General features: G+C 39.8%; 1 long non-coding RNA gene across 1 annotated transcript in view; it reads right to left on the bottom strand.

Moving 5' to 3' along the window:
- Positions 1-13,890: 13,890 nt before the first annotated feature.
- LOC122794024 overlaps positions 13,891-25,779 on the bottom strand; it is a 136,763-nt gene continuing 124,874 nt past the window's right edge. The window contains exon 2 of the long non-coding RNA XR_006363607.1: positions 13,891-15,500. This is a non-coding gene — a long non-coding RNA (uncharacterized LOC122794024). The remainder of the gene's footprint in view (positions 15,501-25,779) is intronic.

The following is a 25,779-nucleotide window of genomic DNA, read 5'->3' on the forward strand; positions in this document are numbered from 1 at the left end:
AAAGATCCAGAACTGGTCTATAAGTGTTTTCTTTCTTTCTTTGGGAGTAGGAACATCCTTAAATAAAACTCCTTCCCCAACTGGGAAGGAGGAGCTGGTTCTATCACTCCCTGGGACAGCAAGTGATGAAGGACAGGAGGAAACAAACAGTGTGATCTGTAGGATGAGGAATGACCCTCTGGAAAGGAAGAATTTCCCTTTGCTCCCATCTGTAACCCTGAAGAATGACTTTCAGAACCCATTTGTCTGAAACAATGTTGCCAGAGAGAAAAATGAAGATTCAGACTTGTTGGAGTGTCTGTTTTTGGGAGGGTTGAGACTTCTTTTTGGAACAACCTCCTTGTCACATCTTAAATGTCTTGTTTACCTGAATTCTGCTTAGACGGCTTATTCTGTTTTTTGTTGAAATTGGATAAGGATAAAAATATCCTTGGACAATTTGGAAAAGGGGGACTGAAAAGTCAGATTTCCTGGATCAGCTTGCCTCTCTCATCCCCACTGCAGCACTGGTGTCAAACACTAAATGCCTATCCAAGGGAGAAATTTAAATCTCATTTTTATCATCTTGGAGGTTCTGAGAATGCAGCCAAGCAAAAAGCCTTAATACCGTTCTAGTGACCATAGCCCTGGAAAAAGGATCAACAGAGTCATACACAAAGCAAACAAAGAGTACTGATGGTGTAACAGAATAAACTAAGTTATTTAAAGCAGATTTTTTTCTTCACAAGAAGAAACTGTAGATGAAATATTCCTCATACTTTCACAATATCTCAGAATAAACTTTAACATATGAGCCTGACAATTTTAGATTCTGAAATTCAATGGTGTAGAAGTATGCACTTTTCCCCCATACCCATCAGTAATTTTTTTATCCTCATTAGAAAGGGTTGGACTGGAACGGACAGTGCTTAGCAGAGGAGTCAACATAAAGCTACAGTTGCTGAGTCAGGTGTGGGAATAATATATAAAAATTGAAAAGACTAAGAAATGTTATACATCCTATCTGCCTTTTTTAGGGACAGCTGGCTATCAGGAAAGTTGCAGGCAGCAAGACACACATCCTCTAATGCAGACAGGGCAGGAGGAATAGGTGTAAGTTCTGGAAAGTCCTCCTGTAACAATTCATAGTATTTTTTGAGGGACTGGCAAACTTATATGTTCTTCCAGCAAAAACAGTGGGACATTTTAGCAATAGTCTCAGAGAAAGAGAAACACAATGAGAATCAGAAAGAGAGCTCGCCTCTGAGTCTGAATCAGAAATCTGGGGACAAACCCCTGAATTCCCTGCATCTTCCCATTCAGATTCAGAATCTTGAATCGCTTCGTGAAAGGAGGCATCCCTCTTTTTTTTCTATTTACTGGAAACTACTCCACAAGAAAGACAAATAGCCTAAATTAAACCCTCAGCTAGTCCCAGTAAACTACTCCTATCCAAAGATATTTGAGGAGTAGACACATACTTGGTTTTCTGTTTCATTTTGACAGGAAAAATGAGGCCAACCATGTCACTAATGGCAGGCACTGCTTCCCCGGGGATGGGCACAACTTTCTGACACAATATAGAGATTTTCCCTGTTCTCTCTTTCTGAGGGCCGACAAGAGTGGTTCTCCCATGGCCCACGGAGGGGACCCCAACAGAAGCACAGGATATGGTAAACCCCTGGACCATCGTGGCTGTAAGTGCTGCAATAGAGGGATCCAGAGTAAAACATGAGTGGTCTGAGGTACAACAAATGGCCACCCACCTGCGGCAGAGTCAAATTGCTAGCCTGCTGTGATGGCAAAGGATATTTGCTTAACTTTTTCTTTTTGTGGCTGGAAGGACTTACCATGGGAGTGACAATCTGTTCCATGAACAAACAGAAAATGGTGCCTTTGTCCTGGGGAAACCAAGCAACAATGCCAGTAAAACTACCAGTCCAGAAAAGTTACTTTTTTTGACAGAAAAAAACTGTGAAAAGCACCTTCCAACACTAAGTTCAAAAACAGCATTTTAGGCTGATCAGCCTTCAAGAAATGTTGAATCCTCAGAGTGTAGTATGTAGGCCTTTCTACCAGCTCATGTATCAATTTTTCTTAAAAGCTTCCAAGCTCATAGATTAATATTAAATGGGATGTCATTCCATAGTCTTGTAATTCTAACAGAAATATGCTGAGACCTCATCACATTATTGTCCATTTTCATTACAAACTGCATATTGTTACACTTTTGCGCTTTAACGCAGGTATTAATCTCTAAATTGAACATGATTTGCAAAATCAGATCATAAAAAAATTTCTATGTTAAGATTAATTTAAGGATTTTTTGGCAAAAGACAATCCAATTAGAGGGGAGAACATTTACTCCTTCATTACAGCCTTTATTATAAATGACCACAATCATATCTCATCCATTTTCATTAAAAGCTGGACAATTTTTACTTGTTTTGATAAACTGGGAAAACAGACAGGAGATGGACGAATTATTCTTTACAGAAAAGGGAAGTCACTGGAAAAATTATCTGGAACTGGCTGAACCTTCTGCATGCATTTAATAATACAACAAATGGGACCTACAGATGTGGGTTTTCTACAATGTGTAATACATTTTGGAGAAAAGTTATAATTAAGGTTAGAATTTCTTTTCACTGTACCTGTAATTCAACTAGGGTGATTTACCTAGCTGCACGTCGGAAATGCAGCATTTTATGTGGGGAAAACTAAAAGATTCAGGGACAAGATTTGCAAGTATATACAAGATATTGAAAACAAGAATACCAATAATTCTCTATTTAATCACATTTCAGATAACCCTATGTATTTGCTTTTTTGGGGTTAGACAGAGTGACAAAAAATCCAAAGGGAGGACTGTGGGAGGATTTCTTAGAGCAGCGTGAAGTTGCATGGCAGAGTCGACTTAACACAACGGTCTTTCCTGGGTTAAATTATCATTCTTCCATTTCCAGCGTGAGACTAAATTCATATAAAGTATAAGGTTTTGATTAGCTGAAGTACTTTATGATCAGAAATCTGTTTTTAATAGATTGGGAACTTGTAACAGTTATTTATTTATTTTTTTAATGGATGACCATTGATGGTTTGGGGTTAACTTTATGAATTGTTTATCCATTAGTGAAAGCTTGAGGAAACAAACGTTCATGCTAATACAGCTAAAATACTGTTTGAATCCAGAAATAAGGGAACTATTTTAGTGGGGTAAATCAACATGCCCTTATTTCTTAACCGGCAAATGATTCTATATGAGACATGGGTTTCTGACATTTGACCAGCTTTAAACAAGTACATTGAAATGCAAACATAACTGCCTAAGACTGGTATGAATTAAATACAATTTTTGTGAATATATATCTAGATTCTGGTTTGAGGAGTTCGAGCCTATTTCCATTTAGTTTATTGATTTAGTCCTCACGGGCAACATTAAATCCTATGTAAAGAATGAGCTGCGCTCATTGGATTAAGATCCAGTTTTTTAGGTTCTACTGGTTGATATAGAATTTACTACTCACTGCTGTAAGATGCCTGATGTGCGTTTCCACTGGGCAAGTCATTGCACAATTCTAATGAGTTACAAATGCCCTGAGACTTGGTTTTTAAGTGTTATTTCATTAAGTTTAATTGGTAGACGGAAATATTATCTACTGGTTCATGACATTAGATCTGTTTCTCTATTTGGCAAGCAATTGTACAAGTTTACTGATTAGTTGCTAATTATGAGACTCATGATGAAGGAATTTAAGCAGTGATTGTTGTTTTAATCTTCAGTTCTGAAGAAGTCTGTTATACAAGCGCTTAAGTGTGGTTTGAATAAACGTTTTATTTTATTTCACTTTGGATGCCTCTGTCAGATTCTTTGCCTACACTGTGTTTCTGGAATTGGAGCCCAAGATTAATTTAGCCTGAATAGCAGCCCTACAACCTTAAAAATAATAATAAAAAAAAAATCTCCAAAGAAAACAGCTTATCAGTTAGATAACACTACTTTAAACTGACAAATGCTCCATTTAAAAGTACATTACAGTTTCAAGGCAGCTCGTTAAAACACAACCCTCAGATTTAAAGTAACTTTCCTGTTAATATAAATAAATACATAAAGTCCCCCCCAAAAGGGAACTTATCTGCCTAGCTAAAGAAAACACAAACAAACAGAGTGTATATCCTTAAAAGCCTCAGAAGTGCGTACTCTTCAGTAGCAGTAAAGCTCTGAAGGGGTTCACACCCAAACTTGTCTTTAAGTCAAGCTCGGTTTGAGATGCTTGATGTTTGGGCATGTGGAAGGTGTCCTGAAGCTTTGGAAGCTGGCCAGTCATTATAGCCTTAGCATGGCTAAGACTGCACATGGATGCCGGAACAATAGGGAAAGGGGGTGGGGCGAGAGCACCCCCCACTTTCAAGTTTGACAATGCCCACTGAAGCAGCTTCCAGAATAGCAATTACATGGAAACATTTGCATTGGCATTTCCAAGGTAAATGCAAGGTCAGGCATCCAGAAGAAGATTTGAGTGATAACCTTTTTCTGGCTGCCTGAGCTCAGTTACCATGGAAAAGCATATGGGGGCGTTTCTGAAGCATACCAATCAACTTTTGTCAAGAAGTTTGGACGAAGACAAAAATAAAGGAATAAAGGCTCAAAGGACATTTTTTAAACATTACTTGTTCATTTAAAATTATAATATAACAGACTTTGCATCAACATGCATTTTCTGATTAACTCATTAGGGCAGAGTGCGCCTCTAGGCATTTCTGCTGTTAACTCCTGGTGACGCCTCTAGGTGTCAAACACTGCTCATTCACATTTGCTTTAATAATTCCAAAACCGTGGTACATACACGGTATCAGAACATTTCATATTAAAGCATACATGATAGCAAACACAACTGTATTGATATACATGATGGCAAACAACTGTACTGATATTTTTGACCTGTCTAATGCAGCTAAAGAGATGCTGAAAGTTTGCATATGGTTTAGTTGTATTGTAATCATTTTCATATTTCTCTAAATATCTCAACATTCAGAAAAGACATACAGAACTGCATAAACCCATTTGAGAGCTCACAGCTGTACAAAGAAACTCCTGCTGGCATGTAGGTGTCTTGCTTGAATAGTTATTGAGATAGCATAAGCTATTTATGCATTACAAATTAATATTCACTGCCTTTATTTTGGCTTGCAAAATCCAGTTTAAAACACTGAACTGAATGAATTCCACCATTGTAAAGATTAATTTATCCTGAACAGTTTGCCATTTACAGTTTTCTAGTAACACCTAAGGTTCCAGAGGTATGAATATTTCTTTGAACTGTAAGGTGATAACTTCATTTTTTAAAAGCTCAAGCCACACCCACTGAGAGTTAAAAGGTACACACTCAAAAGAGCTGTCCTGGAGGGAGTGCACTACTCATCAGGGGCAAAGCCAGTAACTAAACTTAAACAGCTTAAACAGTGTGTTGGCAGTGCACGTTTAACACTATTATACAACCAGGTATATGACATGCAGCAATAAATATAGATATAGTCAAAAGGATTATTGTATACCAGAAATCTGACAAAACCAAGCATCTTGCTTGTTTTTTTCTTATTCAGATGTGATAAAAATATTTTATGGAGAGTAAGAAACCTTGTTGATAAGCTGTGTGATGTACTTCAATGGAGCAGTCCCTGGGGTACTGAATATTTTGACTCTGGGCTTTCGCTGAAATGAAATCCTGTGAAAAGGATTCCATGGCCCTCACACTGTCCACTGTTCCCCTGCATACTCATGCTGTTCCTCCCTTCATCTTGGTCTTAAGACACCATTCAGATAACTTTTTTCTTGTTTTCCCGTACTTAGCTGAACTCTTCAAATTTTCATGCATTGTTTAAAAATATATCCTAAATGGCTATGATTACAACATAATAAATGAGGTGGAAATAATCAAATGAAACCAGGGTCTCAGAAACCCCCCTCCCCTGAAGCCATTGGGTTCTAAATGCTCTGAGATGCATTTTACAGCTTTTTTCAAACATTTTAAGGCAAAGACAGCCTTAACAAAAATGGTGGCTAAAGAAAGAAATTCATTCTTGCTCTTCATTTACTTCCTACATCCTTTCACCACTTTCTAAATGGCCAAGACTAAAGTGTAACAACTGTGGAGAAAACAACAGAATTAAACTGATAATTCTGGAGGCTGCTTGGACATCAGACACCATGGGATTCTAGATTATGTGAAGTACATTTTAGAGTGTTTCTCCAGCCTTTTGTTATAATGACAGCTTGGACAAAAAAATCAGGCATAACTTAAGAAATACAATCTTATTTTTTTCTCTCATGGAAGAAGTAAGTTACACCTAAGGCTTAATGATCAATGTTGACAAAACAGTGGTTCCCAATAAACTAAGACAAATGTCTGCAAAGATGCATAGATCATATCATAAGACAGTATTGGTCTCCCTGTCAAAAGTGTGCATCCCTGTTATTAGACTGGGATGAAAATGAATGAATAAATTGCCTCAGTCATATATTTCAACTTAGTGGTTTTCCACACATCATACAACTTGCCTATTCATCCCATCCCTAAGAGACAGCTACCATGATCTGCGTATCCATATGACAACCAGAATATAGTAACATATTCTAACTGGCTGATCAAAGATCACAATATGCCTCCTTATCCTTACTTCCCAAATTTAGCCAACTGTGTACACTTCTGATATGTGACTGCCAGAAGAGAGAAGAATTCACAGTTATGTATTCCAGCCTGTTTCTCCTACACAGTATACTGCCCCTAACAAAGCTATAGTGACGTGTGCACATCTGTGAAGTATGACTGTGTGAAACGCTAATAGGTTCATAGATGTCTACTAGGCTAATGACCACAAGGGCCTTTTTAAGCCTGGCCATGCACCCCAAATCTCTGACAAATTCTGGTACCCTTGATAAGTGTATGCAGGGGCCTGGGAGATGAACCATTTACAGGCTGCCTGTGTCCATTAGAAACATAGGTGCCAAGCCAGGGATGAATTTCCTGTTCCCCATCCAATTGTCCGAGTTGCACTTGAATTGGGTTAGGGAGGAAATGTGCCTCACAAGGATGGGGAGCCTGTTCCAAAGACAGTAGTCTCTGGGATACACACCTGTCTCTCCAGCAGGTTCTATTTATATCACAGGCAAGGTTTACATCTTTTCAATTGGTAATTTTGGTGCTGTTTGTTTTACGGGTATGCAGGATATCCATCACAGTTGTTACTGACAATGCCCTGTATGCCAGCCATTGATCTTCCCTCAACAGCCTGTAGGAGACAGAATATAGGAATAGGGCTTTGAGGCGGTCTGCAGAGGACATTTTACTTGTGCTTTGTATTCTTTTAGTGAGGAACCTCTGTGGATGTCCCAATTGTTGGATAGTAAATTCAAAAAAAGTTAGCCAGCACGTATAGTTCGCTCGTCCAACAAACAAGTTTATTATATAAAAATATTACATATAATGGCAATAAACCATTATACAGGCAAACCGGTTTTGGCTAACATATAGCCTTTATCAATGCAGGATGTTGGAATAAAATGAAGAAACCCACCACCACGAGTACCAAATTTATAGTACTCATTTAAAGGGGCACGTACCTCAAAAAAAGAGGAGAAGGACACAAACATTTGGAAACTTCAAAAATTATTCCTGTATGGATATGCAACAACCCTATAACATACAGAATCCATATAAATATATCCCATATTATAAAAAAAATTAAAAATGGAATAATACATTAGTCAACCTGTCTCAATTGTTGTTTATATAGATACATTTGTCTTAGTTTATTGGGAACCACTGTTTTGTCAACACTGATCATTAAGCCTTAGGTGTAACTTACTTCTTCCATACCATAGATTTGGTGTAAATATGCAACAACAATGAGACATATATAATCTGTATGGATACATTTCATAGCCATGAAAATGAAAGGAATAATATCTTAACCTACCTATCACAGTTATAGATTACATATATGCCTATAAATGTAACTGAATATAACATGAGGAAAAACCTCATGAGTATTCCAAATTATGCACAAAATGTATCATATATTAAGATTTTGCTGTCCATAAGTTGTAACTATTAGGACTTGATATTATATATAAAAAAAAACAAAAAAAACAAAACAAAAGGTACATAACAAACACCCCCATCATTGTATTTAATGTTTAGAGTTCATGAAATAGGCCTATTCTAAAGTATTTAATCCAGGTCTGAATAAACCACCCAATCTGATTATCCACATATTTTCCATCCGATTAAGTTTTTGATGCCATCCAGCTTTAAAACCCCTGTGTAGAGTAATCCTATCTATAATAACAAACTTGAAAGCTGCAGATGGATGCTCCATGGTATGTTTGAAAAGGGCATTGGCAACACGTTTATTTTTAATTGCACTTAAATGTTCCCCTATTCTGAATTTCACTGGTCTGGACGTCTGTCCAACATAAAATGCAGAGCAGGTGCAGGTTGCCAAATAGACAACCCAATCAGCACTACAATTAGCAAAAACCCTTATTTCAAAAATTCTGGAAGTGTTTTTGCTAGAAAATTCTCTAGTTTTATGCAAATGTTGACAGACCATACAATGGCCGCAAGGATAGCAGCCCTTTAATATTTCCCCAGATAAAGTTCTTTGCTGTAAAAGACTTGGAATATATCTTTTGTAGTGTGTAAAATATGAATTCATATTTCTTCCTCGCCGGTAAGAAAATTGACATTGTTCAGGCAACACACTACCTAAAACATCTTGTGACAAAAGAATTCCCCAATGCTGATTGATAAGATCTCTAAAGCAATTAGTATTACTACCATAAGTTGTAACTAGCCGTAAGGGTTGCTTATTATTCTGCCTCCTAGATTCACTATCCTCTGATTTGTAACACAACTCCTGACGTGTTAATCTGTTGGTTTGTCCTACAACATTGGATAGAAGTTGAGAATTGTAGCCCCGTTGTAAGAATTGTTGGATAGGCCTGGTTAGGTACATAACAAAGGGGTCTTATGAATACTGAATACAGTGGAACAATGATTTCCTTGGACCTAGATGCCATACCTTTGTTTAGAAGTTGTGCAACACAGAATGATTTCCCCACTACTCTAGACATGTGATGGTCAAAGGCTAGATTACTGTCTGTGTTTATCTCTACGTCCCTGACTACTGGGTCAATTCTAAGGGGTGTGCTGTCAATATGATAGTTACCAGGGGTGGATGACTTCCCAAAGGATACTATTATGCATTTCTTGGCATTTAGTTTTAGTCCATGGCTCTGATACCAGTTGTTTGTCTGTGTCAGTCGTTTCTGGAGAACATTTGGGTCAGTGTGGGATTCAATGACAACTATGAATTTGCAATCATCTGCAAAATTAGACAGAGACTATTGACACTGGCCTTGACTTCAGAAAAGTAAATGCCAAAAAGGAGCATTCCAAGGACCAATCCGTGAGGGATTCTACTTCTGACTGGCCTCTTTGTAGAGGTGGACTCGCCATTTCCAACTTCCTGGGTCTTGTCTGTGGGCCAGTTAGCTAATCTAACCTCTTGAGTTTGTCAACAATGCCCGAGTAGGGTATTGTGTCAAATGCCCTGGCCAGGTCAAGGTAGGCAGTGTGAACCATTTTGCCCTCCATCCATTGCTTTCATGTCTCAAAGAGGTCCACCAAGTTGAGCAGGCATGACCTGCCTTTGATGAAACCAAACTGGGTTGGGTCCAGTGTCTGAAAGTTTACTATTTCATTACTGACCATTTCCATGGCTTTGCATATAAGACTAGTGAGAATTATGGGTCTGTAGTTCCCATGGTCTGTGGATCCACCTTTGAGCAGAGGGATGACTGTTGCTGTTCTCCATTCATGAAGCACAACACCTGTTTGGAAACTACAGTTTAACAGCAATTCCAGAGGCCTGATTAAGGTATTCTGACATACTGTCTGGGCCCAGTGATGCAGTGTTCTCGGCCTTAGAGACGGCATTAAAGATCTGTTCCTTAGTGATAGCAGGGGGTTCTATATTTGATGGTATTTCCTGAGGGAAGGGAGAGAAGGGTAAAGCTGGAGCTGAATTTGTTGGCCAGTAGGTTTACTGCACCTTCTGGTTCAGTACAGGTGGCTCCAAATAATGAAATGACAGCCCCACAAAAGCCACAGTGACCTTCTGTGCATAGTATTTCTAAATTTAATTATAAAACTTGAGAAATAATGACCACATTTTCCCCAGTCTCAAACAAGCTGCAGAGACTTCGGTGCACATCTTTGAGGTTTGACTGCAAGGAGAATTTAAGAAATAATCTCACTGTTCCCAGCCCAGACCATCCACACACTCAAGCTACAGCAACCTTCTGTGCATTAATTCTGAGCAGGGCCAATCGTAGAACAAGGAAGTCCAAAGCAGAAGCACTGAGCTGGGGACACTGCCAGGATCTAGATGTTCTGTGATGCATTTTTGTCTTATTTTTGAAAGATGACGACTTGTAGTGTATGGATCACTATAATTATGTTCTGAATTTGGAGAAAGGCATGTTTGTTAGGCACCTTTCTGACATCAGAAAGGTAGTTAACACACTTTTGTTAAATACCTCTTCCTATTGTTAAGCTCTATTCACATACTACAGTACTAACAGCAATCAGTAGTCACCACAAAATAGTGGATTGAAGCTGTTTACCACAAGTCAAACTGTTAAAAACCTGGAAACAAGCAAACAAACTGGTACAACAAACGAAACAGACAGGAGATGGACGAAAACGCTTGTTGTCTTTCCACAATAAATTTGCGTTAAGGAATATTACTTTGTGCTTTGCTTTGACCAGAACCTCTTGTTGTACAAGTCAAACTGCAGAAAAAAGGTGGACTTAAGAGTTGATCTGCTTCCCACCACTCTTCTGTGGTGGTCTCTCTGTCTGGCAAGCCCCAAGTGTGTTACAGCACTACTACACACTTCTTTTTAATATATGGCTCCTGGATCACATACCATGCAGGTGCAACATTAGTTTCATTTACACATTTCTATGAAATTTCTGTGTGGTAATTCCAAATGTAACACATATTTACAATATGTACATCTTATGCCACAGGAATAACTCTGTTATGGTATTAGACATCTAAATTAAAACAAAAACAACTGGCAACTTCACTGAAGACTGAATCCATAAAGTTTAATGAAACACTTTGCGTCCAAATACTTCTTTGAACTTCATCAGATACTAACATTTACAAAAATCAAGTTTAAATAGTCATGTTAAACTATGATTAAAATCAGTTGGTCTCTCCATCTTAAAATTTAAAGGAAAAGTAGCTAAAATAGCATTGTGAACATAATATGCATGTTCCTGTTCTTTAAAACTGCCTTATTTAACAAGCAAATTCATTATTTTAATGAGACTACAGACTTCTTAGTGTTTACATAAAATTTTGACCCAAATGAAATAGCATTCTTAGATGTCCAACTTACCAAAAATTATGTTGAAAAGAGATACTAGGCAAAAATATATAGGAAACCATCATATTCAAACACATTCTTGCACTATACAAGTGCACACTCTTACCACCAAAAAAGATCGGTGGTAAAGGGCAGTTAGTAAGGACTGCCAGAATGGTGTCTACAGATGAGGACTTCCATAGTGAGTACCAGTTCTTGAAGAAATTATTCACAAAAAGAGCATACTTGAGTACTTTGACAAACTAATAGAAGTTGTGGAGAAAAGAATTAATGGTGTGTACATACCCATTCTGAGTATACAACACCCTACTGGGTTGAATGACTATTCTATGAATGATAATCAGGTTGATATGGAAAATCATGTCCAGGATACAATAATTGGGACAGGATACGAACCAAACTGATTTCACAATGAGCTATATTACAACTTTTAACCTTGATTATCATCACATAAAAAACATACTGATAAAAAATTGAAATATTCTGTTAGAGGACAAACTAATAGTGGACAAATTGGGTAAAGAACCAAGATTAATTACTAGGAAGGGTAGAACACTCAAACACTCAAGAATATATTTGAAGGTGAGTGCAGGATCCAATCATATGCAATAGGGATGAAACAATGTGGTAGCTGCCCCTATTGCAAATACATTCATGTAGTTGCATCACTGCACATAAACACACATTTGAGTAGCAGAAGAAAAGTCAATTGCAACTCCAAAATGGAAGTATATGTGGCTAAATGTCAAAATTGTGATTCATTCTACGTCAGTAAAACAGAGCGTAGAATGAGAGACCACATATACGAACATATATATTGTATTAATAAACACAAACTGGACAATGCTTTAGCAAACCATATAGAACAATATCCAGAACATGCATTTCAATTCTGGATACTTGATCAAGTGGACAGTAATCCAAGAGGGGGTCCATTCACCTTATTAATAGAAACGTTGGAATTGCTCTGGCAAATTCGTCTCGATGCTTATAACTTTCCAGGATTGAACTACATGTGTTCTATCACATGCTGTTTAAAACTGAAAAGCTTAATGAGATGAAATACTGTAGTAACAACATTATAGAAATTATGTTTTACTTAATTTTTTACTTGAAAATGTTTATAATGTAATGTTAGATAAATGAGGAGACTACATTTTTGCACAATGTTCGTATATGAGTTTCACCATATTGCTGCTGCGGTAAATGTATTAATTTGCTTGTTAAATAAGGCAGTTTTAACGAACAGGAAAATGCATATTATGTTCACAATGCTATTTTAACTACTGTTCCTTTAAATTTTAAGATGGAGAGACCAGCTGATTTTAATCAGGGTTAAACATGACTATTTAAACTTGATTTTTGTAAATGTTAGTATCTGATGAAGTTCAAAGAAGTATTTGGATGAAAAGCGCTTCATTAAACTTTGTGGATTCAGTCTTCAGTGAAGTTGCCAGTTGTTTTTGTTTTAATTTCTCAGTTTTTTGTATCTTGGATTTTGGAATATTAGACATCTACATAATTGCCCTTTTAGATCACAAATTGCCCCATTTGCCTTTTACCCCACCAGCCTTCAATATCTTCCAGCACCCCTGCTTCTGCAGCAGTGATCAACATGAATGGCATCTTTCCTTGCATACCCACTCATGTTTTGCCAATGCAAATGATTCAAACATTGATTTGCAAACTGCTCCTGCCCTCAAATGAATGATAAATCCCAAAGAAATTATTTACTTATCCCAAAGAACTTATTTAAGGGTAACACTTTTTCTTAGTTACTGTTACAATAGGATGCATTTTGCTCTCTGTACATGTAGGTAATTTAACAGCAGTACCTATGTTTTACAGTCACAGCAAACAAAAACATAGCTTCACTGCTTTTGGATCTCCTGGCATTACTTTAACTGCTTACTTTCTGCAACACAGCATTTCCCTTTCTCCTGGCACCTATATTCCTCCAGAATCCACTGGACCTCCCAAGATGCCAAATTAAAAACCTCTGACTTCATTTCATAACTCTGTCCTGCATCTCTGAGTTCTGTAACTCCTCAGCACACTTTTCAATCATCTAACTCCATGACACTGCTGTCATATCTTCTGGCTTGGATTCTATTAAATTTTATAATACATCATCTAGCAAACTACCTTCTGCAACCATATCAACGTCTTCTGACACTGAACACATTTAATTTGGGCTAACTGCATTACTACAGTTACCACTAGAACTGTCACTTGTCATTTGCAAATCACCCTCCATCTTGGTGCACCACTGCTGCTTCTAACTCAGCACAGAGTCACGGACGTTCTCTAGTGTCCTTGACAAACTTGCCTTAGTCAATCTAAATACCATCCAGGGTCTCTACTGAAAATTGGCCCTAGGCCTAGTGGAGATCTATCTAATGCAATCAACATACACAAATACATTTGATAAATACAAGAGACACAACTTTACACTATTTTTTTTAATTTAAGAATGAACACATTAAAAAGATAATACTTCTAGAAGAATACACAAAACTATTAGAATATTAAAACATGAGGTATCCTTCCATTTTTAGCTGAAATTTTGACTCAGAATTTTAACAAACAGGGGCCAACAAATTGTATCTGGTTCATATTTAAAAAAAAAAAAAAAACATAGGTCAGTTTTTTGTACACAGTGCAAGATTTAGAGCTATCAGCTTATTTACTGACTCATTTTGTTTCATTTATTATACCAAACAATACATTAAAATCATTTTAATGCATGTGACACACATGAATTCATACCTGCAACGTACAAAGGCTTCATTAATGTGACTTTCAACAATTTAATGTTCTTTAACAATTCTGCCACAAATAGCACAATGCACAAATGTGCCTAATCTGTGCCTTTTAATGAAAATGTGCATGTATTAATCTTAATCAGCACATATTAATGACAGTCTAATGCATTTTTGTTTATGGCTGTTAAGTTGCAGCAAAGCATCTTCCATGTTTAGAAAAGCAGTCTAACTTTAAATGAGTATTTTCCCCCAACAGTGCAACAGTGTAGCAAATTACAATACCTCCCATCTTCCAATACACAAATGTATCCTTTAACTCCTGCCACTGGCTTACACTTTTAAAAAAGCCATCTAAAAGTTGATGACCAAGTACAGAGGAGTATCTGTTTTTAGTGGTGACTCAGTTCAGTGTCATGCGGCTTGCCGACAGAGTTTAAAGGACCACATCTGCACGCTGATAACTTCTCCAAATTAAATGCCTTGTACACTAAGCTATTCTAATAGCCCACAATGAAGATTCATTACACTTATATAAATAATAAAAAGTCTAAAACAGATGTTGGCCATACACAGCTTCCCCTATTTTCCTACTCTTACTCTGAAATAACAGCATTTAGAAAGCAACATGCCTAAGGACTATGCATTTCAAGGGAAAGGGGACACTGCTTGTAAAATCCTTCCTACTGAGATTCGACATTTTGACTGCCTGACAAATCCGAGGTTTGTTTTACTCCACATTTAAGAAGACTCAGAATGGATAATGAAGTTATCATTTTCCTGTTTAATACACGACAGTGTTATACAGGGTAATCAAATATACAAAGAGGTATGGTCAGATGCACAGTGACTGCTCTTCTGCCACTGACTAGGTATTTAGAGCCCTTACAGGCATGGCAACAATTCAATGAACTAGGAATGTCTCTTGCTTTATGCGAAACAAGCCATTTGCAAAGTCCTGGAAAGTGGCTGTATCCTGTTACAATACAGTGCAACTTGCAGGCATGGAAACTGGGAATAGACTGGAAAGAAAATGCAGAAAAGGAAACGCTGTTATGCTACATAGTTGAACTGATAACAGCAAAAGGGAAGCAGCAATGAAAATGTAATTCGAAATAAAGATTGATGACCAGCTGCTTTTCCGTGGCTTCTTAACACACAATTACTGTTCCCCCAAGTTAAAGGTATCATCAGCATCGGGACTTTATATGCTGGTATTAGTCACAGTATGAGCAGAGCTGCAGGAATCAATCACAATTTCAGGTCTTCACTATCTTGTAATCATCTTCCACCACCTGTAATAAGGAAAAAAAAAAGCCATGCTTCATTACATGTATATGGTTAATGCATACAATTAAGATCTTTAAGTCCTAATTTATCTGTTTATAAAGCTGGGAAAAAACAGCTCATATAATGTTTCGAACAATTAATAGATCCAAATAAAGCCAACTCCAGCCTTGACTGCAGGTGAGAAAGTCTCATTTGATAGACATCTGTGTGCTACAGGAGCCAGCAGGGGACAATGGGAGTAAATATCCAGCAGTAGCTTGCGCATTTCAGGAGGAAGGATTGGTGCAAGCACCTGCCACGTGGAGAAAGTCCTCAGAAGTGCACTCTATACTGAAAGGTGGAGACTTGGAAGCATAACCACAGCCAAGCAGTGGACTGCATGCTATCTGAGCACAAGCAGGTGTGGAAAAACATGGGAATTCAACTAATGCTGGTAGTAAGTATTGCATTGTACTTAAAAGCCAACAACAAGGGGGTGTGACAAGTGTATAAATTAAAAATCTAAGCTAGATGCAAATGAATATCTCCAGTCATCCAATTTTCACCCCACCCCATTACCTAGATGTAATTTTTTCTGTCAGACACTATTGACTTGTGATCATAATCTTTCCCACAATATTTTTTGTCAATCAAATACCTCACACATACCCCTTTGCCAGGTGGGTCTCTTTCCTCCCAATGGGAAGACCTTCTTGGCAACTGGTTATGACTGCCTCAGTGAACAGGGAAGCAGAGACCACATTTTAAGACCAGCTGGGTTTTTTTTTAGTTAAGCTACAGTCCCACTGACTGCTGGGATTTACATCACCAAGATGGACATTAGTATATATTCAGTTGATGGGGAAATGCCCCGACATACATGGTGGTGCATCCCTCTTTGCAGATCCACCAAATGCAGCACCGTCACTCCTCGTGGCCTTAGTATTACTTCTGGGGCTTGTGAAACAGCCATGTCCCTAATCAGTCTCGCCACTCTTATCCCTCTTGAAGAGGCCATCAGGAAATTCCTCACCATTCTTCTTCCTCCCAGCCAAATCCAGCAGGCACCCAAGGTGCTAACAGAATCTGTGTTGTAGTTAGGGCTTTATCCCTCTCTGCCAACAGAGCTGTCTTCCTACATGTAAGAAGAGGTTACCAAAAGGTACCTCAGTAAAGACCCCCATGATGAGAGGTGCTAACACCAAACAGGCAAGGGGATTGAATGGGTTAAAAGGGTGCCGGGGAGACTATGGTCAAAGGCTGGTAAGGGGTAAAAAAAAAAAAAAAAAAAAAAAAAAAACATCTGCATGCATAAAGCTCTGTAAAATTCTGTACAACTGAAATGCTTCACAATCCTGTCATTTAGTCATACTTCTGTCTACTATTGAATAAGCTCCCGGTCAGCTACAATCTGTCGTGGTGCACCCTCCCACTATCTCAAGCAGCCAGCCTAACTTTGCTACCTGCCTACCAAACTAGCTCCAACTCTGCAAAGCTCCATTGCCTGTAAATTCTCCCCCCAGTTGCCTATTTCTTCTCCTTCTTCTCCTTCCTCTCCACTGCAGCCCCCACCTTCACCTGTTCGTTGATTCTCCACTTACTTTACCTTCCTTTCACTCTGGACACACAGTCCTCCTACTGCATAACCCTCTACTCTTTCTCCCCCTAACCTCCTCCTCTAATCCTCCACTCCCACCTCCCTGGCTCATCTCCATGCTCTGAGGTCACTCTGTCCTTCCTCCATAGACTAGGGCTCAAATCATAGCAAATGTACTACAGCATAGCTGCCCCTTCGTACCAGAGTCAAGCCCAGTGATACCAGACCTTCTTGCTCTTTTACTTCAAGTCACACCTTATACTACTAGGTCTAAAATACAAATCTACAAGCAGCTTGAAAGTGACAAAAGCAGAAATTTCATACTCCCTGAGCTTAAAACCTATGTAGTGTTTTTTTTAACTACAGCTGTCCCTCTCCAACTTCTCTAAACACTCTCCCTGATCGGTTTTTGTTACCTGCTTCTCTTGGACAGTGCAACAGCATCCTCACACACAGTATAGTTCCACTTTAATTCCTCCACTGCGGTACTACGTCACCCCATACCTCCCATACTCCCTTGTGCCTGATAACAGGCACACTTAGGCTACAGCGCCATTTTCTCCTGCATTCTTGGCCCCATACCACGGAGTTGTGTGCCCGCTGACCAGGAAAGCTCAGAAGTGTAAGAAATCTAAAGGTTGATGGCAAGATCTCGTATCGGAGTTTGTTACAGGCATTAAAAGCTGTTTTCAGACACTGTTAACTCAGTTGCTGTGGTTCTGGATGAAATCTACTCAAAGTTAGTCTTGGGCATTAACGGATGCTTTCTGACACTGGCAGCTCATTTGCTGTGGTTCTGGACGAGCTTTACTCACGTTTTCTGCATGTTACCACAATTCAAGATAGCATAGCACCGCTAGCTCACAGGCTTAATTTGCTGTAGTGCATCCCCCTCTTAAATGTTAAAGTGTTTGTTGAGGTTTAACTCACAGGCGAAGCACATTATATGGGCTTAACGCACATTTTGTCATAGGCATTAATGAATGCATTCCGCTACTGGTAACTCAGTGGTTGTATTTCTGGACGAGCTCAACTATCATTTTTTCTGTAAGTTTTCGCAGTCCAAGCTAGTGTCGCTAGCTTACTGGCACAATCTGTTGTAGTGCATCCCCTTCTACAGGTACACTAGTCTGTAGAATGCTAAATCAGAGTAGAGCACATAATTTTGTGGTTAGACATTTTGCACTACTTATTTGAAGTGCAAAGAACAATTGTCCAGGCCCTGTACTAGGTTGTGTTGACTTACTGAGGGCTAAAGTGCAAGATACTCTACGGAATGTTGACTTGCTGAAGGCCCTAGTCAAATAGCCTTCTACTTACTCGTTCACTGATCGTTCACTGAATATTACACTATCAAAGACGTGTTTTAACTACTGCATATAACTCAACTGTGCTGCTGATACTGTTATTGTTTAACCCTACTGTACTAAATAAAGCTGTTCTGAGCAATACCTGTTTGTGCCTAAGAAACTTGTTTTTGTTTTCTTTGTCTAAGCCTTACTGTGTTAAAAAAGCTGCCCTACTATGGTAAAAAAGCTGCTGTTTGTGCATGCCCTACTGTGAGACAAAAGCTGTTTTATTTTATACCAAGCAGATGTTTGACTCTAGCTGCATTGTAGAAACAGGAACTGTTATAAGCATAGCTGTACAATATTTAAAATAACTGTTACAAAAGCTCTGTGGCAACCAAGCCCCTCAGTGCTATCTGAAGCTGTTGTATTTATAGTTTTTCATAGCTGCTTACTGCCTATAGCTGTTTATTGCCTCTAACTGTATTGTGGAAACAGGAACAGTCTCTCCATCCTCCCCCTTCTCTCTCCCAGTCTCCCCCCTACCTCCTTCTCAGTCAAGGTTCCTCAGCTTTACTACTACTTCCCCCTACGAGTTCTAACAGTCTTACAGTGTCTCCCATCAGCCTTCTCTATACCTCTCCCTCTCCTTTGCACTACCCTATTCTAGCTAATAAGGTTCTCGCATACCTAGTCCTCAACCATTATGTCTTCCTTTATTTTACAGGTACCCGGCCTTGCCTCATAGACGCAAAAACATTTACCACTCCAGGAAGTCCACACACTCCTTCACTGAACTCTGCTCATCAGTGGATACCTCCTCAGCAACAATTCCTCTTAAAAACAGTGGATGTGTGAATTCAAATGTTGTTTTTGAATCCTGTCATTTAGTCATATTTCTGTCTACTATTGAAGAGGCTCCTGGTCAGCTACAATCTGTCGTGGTGCACCCCCCACCATCTCAAGCAGCCAGCCTAACTTTGCTACCGGCCTACCAGTCTAGCTCCCACTCTGTAAGCTCCATTGCCTGTAAATTCCCCCCCCCCCCCCAGTTGCCTATTTCTTCTCCTTCCCCTCCACTGCAGCCCCTACCTTCACCTGTTCGCTGATTCTCCACTTACTTTACCTTCCTTTCACTCTGGACACACTTAAGATTTCCTACTGCATAACCCTCTGCTCGTTCTCCCCCTAACCTCCTCCTCTAACCCTCCACTCCCACCTCCTTGGCTCATCTCCATGCTCTGAGGTCACTCTGTCCTTCCTCCATAAACTAGGGCTCAAATCATAGCAAAGGTACTATCAGCATAGCTGCCTCTTCGTACCTGAGTCAACCCCATTACAAGCCCAGTGATACCAGACCTTCTGGCTCTTTTACGTTAAGTCATACCTTATACTACTAGGTCTAGAATACAAATCTGCAAGCAGCTTGAAAGTGACAAAAGCAGTCATTTCACACTCCCTGAGCTTAAAACATATGTAGTGTTTTCTAACTACAGTTGTCCCTCTCTAACTTCTCTAAGTACTCTCCCGGATTGTTTTTTCTTACCTGCTTCTCTTGTACAGTGTAGACCCGCTCCGCTCACTTCGCTCCCCTACCCTACATCCATTCCCACCCACCCCCATATCAATCACTCTTATAATCACACACCACATCCACAACCACTCCCACAACTCAATTACCCAATTATATCAAACCTACCACCCCCACTCTGACATACTAAACTACACCCTACACAATACCTTCCCAAACCACCATTACTGGCACTCATACCCACAACAATATAAAATTCCCTCATGCATGTACTCCACCATGCTACAACCACTATGTCTCACATTTCCCTCTCCTCTCTCTTCCTCCTATCTATCCCCTCCTCATACCAAACACACCTCCACACTACCTCCCCACCACCATGGCAAACTGACTCCACTACCAACCTGATTAATGCTGAACATTCTCCTCTATCATCTTGTCACCTCTCCTCCACCACACCTTTCTCCTGTCTATATAATATTCTCAGCTACAAAACTAAAAAACGAAGGCCTGACAAATTATTCCACAAACTGAATAAACTATCTAAACCTAAAACAAATTCTCTCATGTTGCGGTGACATTCATCCAAATCCAGGTCCCACAAACAGCAACAATTCAAACTCCACAAACCATAACCCTCTTTATCTAAGACCTGCCTCATCTCTCCTCTTTCTAAACATAAATATAAGGAGTATTTTTAACAAAACCCAAGATCTCCATGCCCTACTAGCCCTGTATAAGCCTGATATAGTAGTCCTAACAGAAATGTAGCTTAAACCTGAACATCATGACAATGCAATAACTGCTCCTGGCTACAATATTATACATAAAGACAGGCCAGGTAAAAAAGGAGGGGGTGTAGCCATACTATACCAAAGCCATCTCTCCATTGAGCAATTCGAGTGCAACTCCCCTGAAGTCAAGACAAATAATTAATTTTAGCCAAATTAAAGCTCAACACCAATAAACAAATAATTATTGCAGAAGGCTATATCCCCCCAGGCAATAATACAAGTAAACTGGAAAATCTACTTAGCTGGATGTCACCTTCCCTTCCACAAGAAATACTTCCAGGAGACTAACATTGACTGGGCTGAATGCACCAGCCACAATCCCTCGACCTACATTAACCTCCATAAGTACACCCAAATTATTTCCACTCCTACAAGAATAGATAAAACCTCCAAAAGCCAATCCATCTTGGACTGGATTCTACTATCTAACCCATCAATCAGGCTTTCTCCCTGACAGTCTGAGGGACCATCAACCTACATACTTAATTAGACCCACCAAACAAAACAATCAATACTCAGAACTGTACATAACAAAAAAAACCTTAAGAGTCCAGGACCTAATCTACTCACTAAAATGTTGTAACTGGTCCCCCCTAAAACATCTATCACTAGATGAAGCTGTAGAGTACTTTAAGTCACCTTCCTAAAAATCCTAGATTCCTATGCACCACCCAGACCCACTAGAATCAAAACCAACCATGCCCCATGGCTATCTAAAGAAACCATGTCCCTAATGAAAGAAAGAGACAAAGCCTGGTCACACTTTCAAAAACACAAATCTACTGCCCAGCGACAGAAATACCAAGAACTCTGCAACAACGCCAAAAAAACAATAAAGCTAGACAAGTCTAACTATTATAAATCCATGCAGGAAAAACACACCAACAACCCTCAGAAATTCTGGGCCTCATTAAACAACCTACTTCACCCTGTTAAAACTACTACCCCTTCCCCTACATTACCAAACACCCACAGTGACATCCCCACCCAGTTTAACAAATACTTTACTGAAACAATCTAAGCCCTAGCAAATACCCAAAAAACTACTTTCAACCCCACAGCAACAGTAACTCCCACCCGCTCTAATACATTAAACAACTGCAGCTTTTCCCTGAATCCGGTCCCCACTACTACAATAGCTAAGCTCCTCAAAAAGCTTAAACCGACAACATTAGCAGCAGATAATCTCCCAGTCGTCTTTCTACAGATTACAGCAAAGGCTATAGCTTAGCCCGTGTCCATCCTCATAAACAGGTCAATAACCGAATGTAAAGTACCCCACTCCTGGTAAATAGCGCATATTATACCTTTGCACAAAGGAGGTCAATCACTTGATCTTACCAACTACTGCCCTACAGCAATTCTATCACCCTTATCAAAAATATTAGAGAGAGTTGTACATGCCCAGATCATGCACTACCTCCAAAAAAAAAAAAAAAAAAACCTCCTATCTACATCCCAGCATGGCTTTAGGCCTTCCCATAGCACCACCACAGCACTGCTCTCATTCTCCAAAATTGTGAATCTACAAAGAAACAAAGGTCTATTCGTATCCTCCATACTCCTTGATTTATCCAAAGCCTTCGATATGGTTAACCACAGAATGCTCCTAAAAACCCTACCTACCCCGAACATCAGCTCCTCTACCATATCCTGGTTCTCTAACTATTTATCAAACCGGCAACAGGCAGTCCTATGGAAAAAGCAGTTGTCCCCCCTACTACCAGTAGCCATAGATGTCCCTCAAGGGTCCATCCTTGGCCCCTTTGCTATTTTCACTATTCACTAATCAGATAGCTGCATCCTCACCTTCAGCCTCTATAGTACAATACGCACATGACACCACTATTAAATGTGCCTCACCCATCTTGATGGAACTATAAACCATCACCCAAAATAACTTTTCCCTAGCAGAAGAATGGTTCACCAACATCAAACTTATACTTAATCCAAAGAAAACCAAACTTATTATCTTTAGTCCTGGAAGGTGTCCTCCTGTATACAGTAACTGACATAAAATCCAAAGATAATACACTAATCACCCCAACAACTCACACAAAGCTATTAGGAGTTGAAATCGATAATAATCTGAAGTACGACACACATATTGCCCATACAGTCAAGGTAGTCAACAAAAAGTACAGTTGTGTACACTTACCATAAATGTAGATGTTCGAGTGTATTCACTGTTGCAGTCATTACATTTGGGTTATCCTGCTGGCAGAATGCCCTCAGTCGGCCTGAATTCCAAAGTCTTGGGTCCTGCGTCGGTTGCTATCGCCTCTTCCCTGACGTCAGGTCGTCAGGGGTATAAAAGATGCAGCCAACGCCATTTTATTTAGTTTTTCTTGCCCCAGATGTCAGGTGCCCCCAAAAAGGTAGGCTAAAATTATGTAAGTAAAACATACATGCAACAAAATAAGCTTTATCTTCACCTATAAGCAAATATACCACCTAGGTTGTATAAATTAGAGAAATAAAGAAGTTCCAGCAAAAATAAGGGGGATGGCGGGTGGGTAACCTGGACTGCAACAGTGAATACACTCGAACATCTACATTTATGGTAAGTGTACACAACTGTACTATGTTCTTCATGCTTCACTGCTGCAGTCATTACATTTGGGTTGAGTCCCAAAGCTACGGTTGGGGGGCTGGAGCTAAACAGCATTAGCAGTGGCTATGAGGCCCTGCAGAACTGCAGTGGCAAAGCCTGCCCTGGATTTAGAGTAAAGTGGCAGATTGTAATGTTTTGTAAAGGTATGTACTGAATTCCAAGTAGCATCCTCCAAAATGTCTTTGGTTGGTACTCCCCTGAGAAAGGCTGCAGAAGTGGCTGCATCTCTAGTTGAATGTGGCCTAATGCCCTTAGGCACTGGTTTGCCATGCTGTGAGTAGCAGAAACAAATGCAGTGACCTATCCACTTTGAAATAGTCTGCTTGGAGATAGCCTTTCCTTGTGATGCTGTGGCATATGCCACTAGTAATTGCTCTTTCTGAAAACTTTAGTTTTGTCCAAGTAGAATCTAAGTTGTCTGTGTACGTCCAAAGAATGCAGAATTTTTTCCCCCTTGTTCTGCGGATTTGGATAAAAGGTTGGCAAATTAATTGTTTGGTTAAGGGCTACACTGGATACCACCTTAGGCATAAATGTAGGGTTTGTTCTCAGAGAGACCCTGTCTGGATAGAAAATTATAAAGGGTTCCACAGCCATGAGAGCCTGTAGCTCTGAAACTCGTCTTGCAGAAGTTATTGCTAGGAGCAGAGCTGTTTTCCAAGATAAGAACTTTATGTCCGCAGTAGCAGCTGGCTCAAAAGGAGGTAAGGTGAGTTTTTCCAAGACATAACTGAGGTCCTATGCAGGTACTGGTGTTCTCCTTGGAGGCCTTAAGTTTTTGGCTCCTCTGAGGTACTGCCTTAATAAAGGATGAGAAAAGAGTGGTGGCTCTGTACTGTAATGAGCCAAAACGGCAGAGGTATGGATTTTAATTGATGAAAAAGATAGGCCTTTGTCCAGCATCTCAGTTAAATATTGCAAAATCTGAGGAATATTTGGGACAGCTGCATCAGTTCCTTAAGCTTGGTTCCAAGCGCAAAATCTCTTCCATTTCCCCAGCATAGGATTTTCTAGTACTAGGCCTTCTGGCTTCTAAAATGAAACCCATCACAGCTTTACTGAGAAATGTGGTTTGTATGGCTACATTATCCGCCATGCTGCCAGGTTTAGGGTCCTGAGTTGGCTGTGCAGAATCTGATTGTTTTGCTGAAACAGTAGATGAGGTATTTGAGGTAAGGTCCAGGCTGGGCATCGGGACAAGTTCCTTAAGATCAGATACCAGCACTGGCGTGGCCAGTCTGGGGCAATCAGAATCATTTTTGGCTTCTCCTGCCTGACCTGTAGGAGTACCTTGGGGAGGAGAGGCAGTGGAGGAAAGGCATATACTGATAGGTTTGTCCAGTTGAAAGATAAGGTGTCCACTTTCCAAGCTTGTCTGTCATGAGTCCTTGTGCAGAATCTTTTTAGTTGATTGTTTTGAGGAGAGGCAAATAGATCTATATCCAGGCTTCCCCATTTCATTGTTATCATGCTGAAGACTTGTGGATCCAGGTGCCACTCGTGGGGATCCATGAGGTTTCTGCTTAGTTCATCTGCCAGAGTATTTTTCTTTCCTGACAGGAATTGTACCTGCAGATGAACTTGGTAAGTCAATGCTGTGCCCCATAAAGTCATGGCTAGTCTGCACAGGGGGTAAGAATGAGTGCCCCCCCTGCTTATGTACCACATGACAGTGGTGCTGTCTGTCTATCAGTAGTTGTCCCGGATGAAGTAGGTTCTTGAAGGCTGTCAGGGCATTTTGAACAGCTAGCATCTCTTTTTGATTGATATGTTGATGCTTTTGGTTTGTGGACCAGGTGCCCTGAATGCCTCTTCCTGCCATGTGTGCCCCCCCCAGGCATAATTTGATGCCTCTGTCATTAGGCTCTGCCTGGCTGGGGGTAGTGAGAATGGCTGTCCCTTGTTTTGGTGACAAGCCTTTGCCCACCATCGAAATTCCTGTTGCAGGCAGGGAATTAGAGTAATGATCGTTTTCCAGGCTGTGGCAATGTTGTGTCCAGACACTTTTTAGGTACCACTGAATTTTCCTCATATGCAGTCTTGCATATGGAATTAGTAAGATGCAGGATGCCATGAAGCCCAAAGCCTGCAGAATTTTTCTTGCAGATAACTGGGCCTTTGTTGCCATTTCCTTGAAATAGGTAGTCAGTTGCCTTTGTTTGTCTGGCGTGAGATAAGCCATCTGGGCAGTTGTATTTAAGCTTGCACCCAGGAATATTATCTCTTGAGAGGGTACTAGTTTTGATTTCTTTTTGTTGACTGTGTACCCTAGGCCTGTTAAAAGTCTTATCACAAAAGTCAGATGCTGTAGTAGAATGCCCTTGTTCTCTGCTTGTATGAGGCAGTCGTCCAAGTATGTTATTATTTGTATTCCTCTTTGTCTGCAGTAAGCAATTACTGGTGCCAGGCACTTTGTGAAGACCCTGGGCGCAGTAGATAAGCCAAAGGGCAGTGCAGAGAATTGGTAATGCTTTGAGCCA

The sequence above is a fragment of the Protopterus annectens genome, chromosome 2.part1 (assembly GCF_019279795.1).
Source record: "Protopterus annectens isolate FY-2018-M chromosome 2.part1, PAN1.0, whole genome shotgun sequence".
NCBI lineage: Eukaryota > Metazoa > Chordata > Ceratodontiformes > Protopteridae > Protopterus > Protopterus annectens.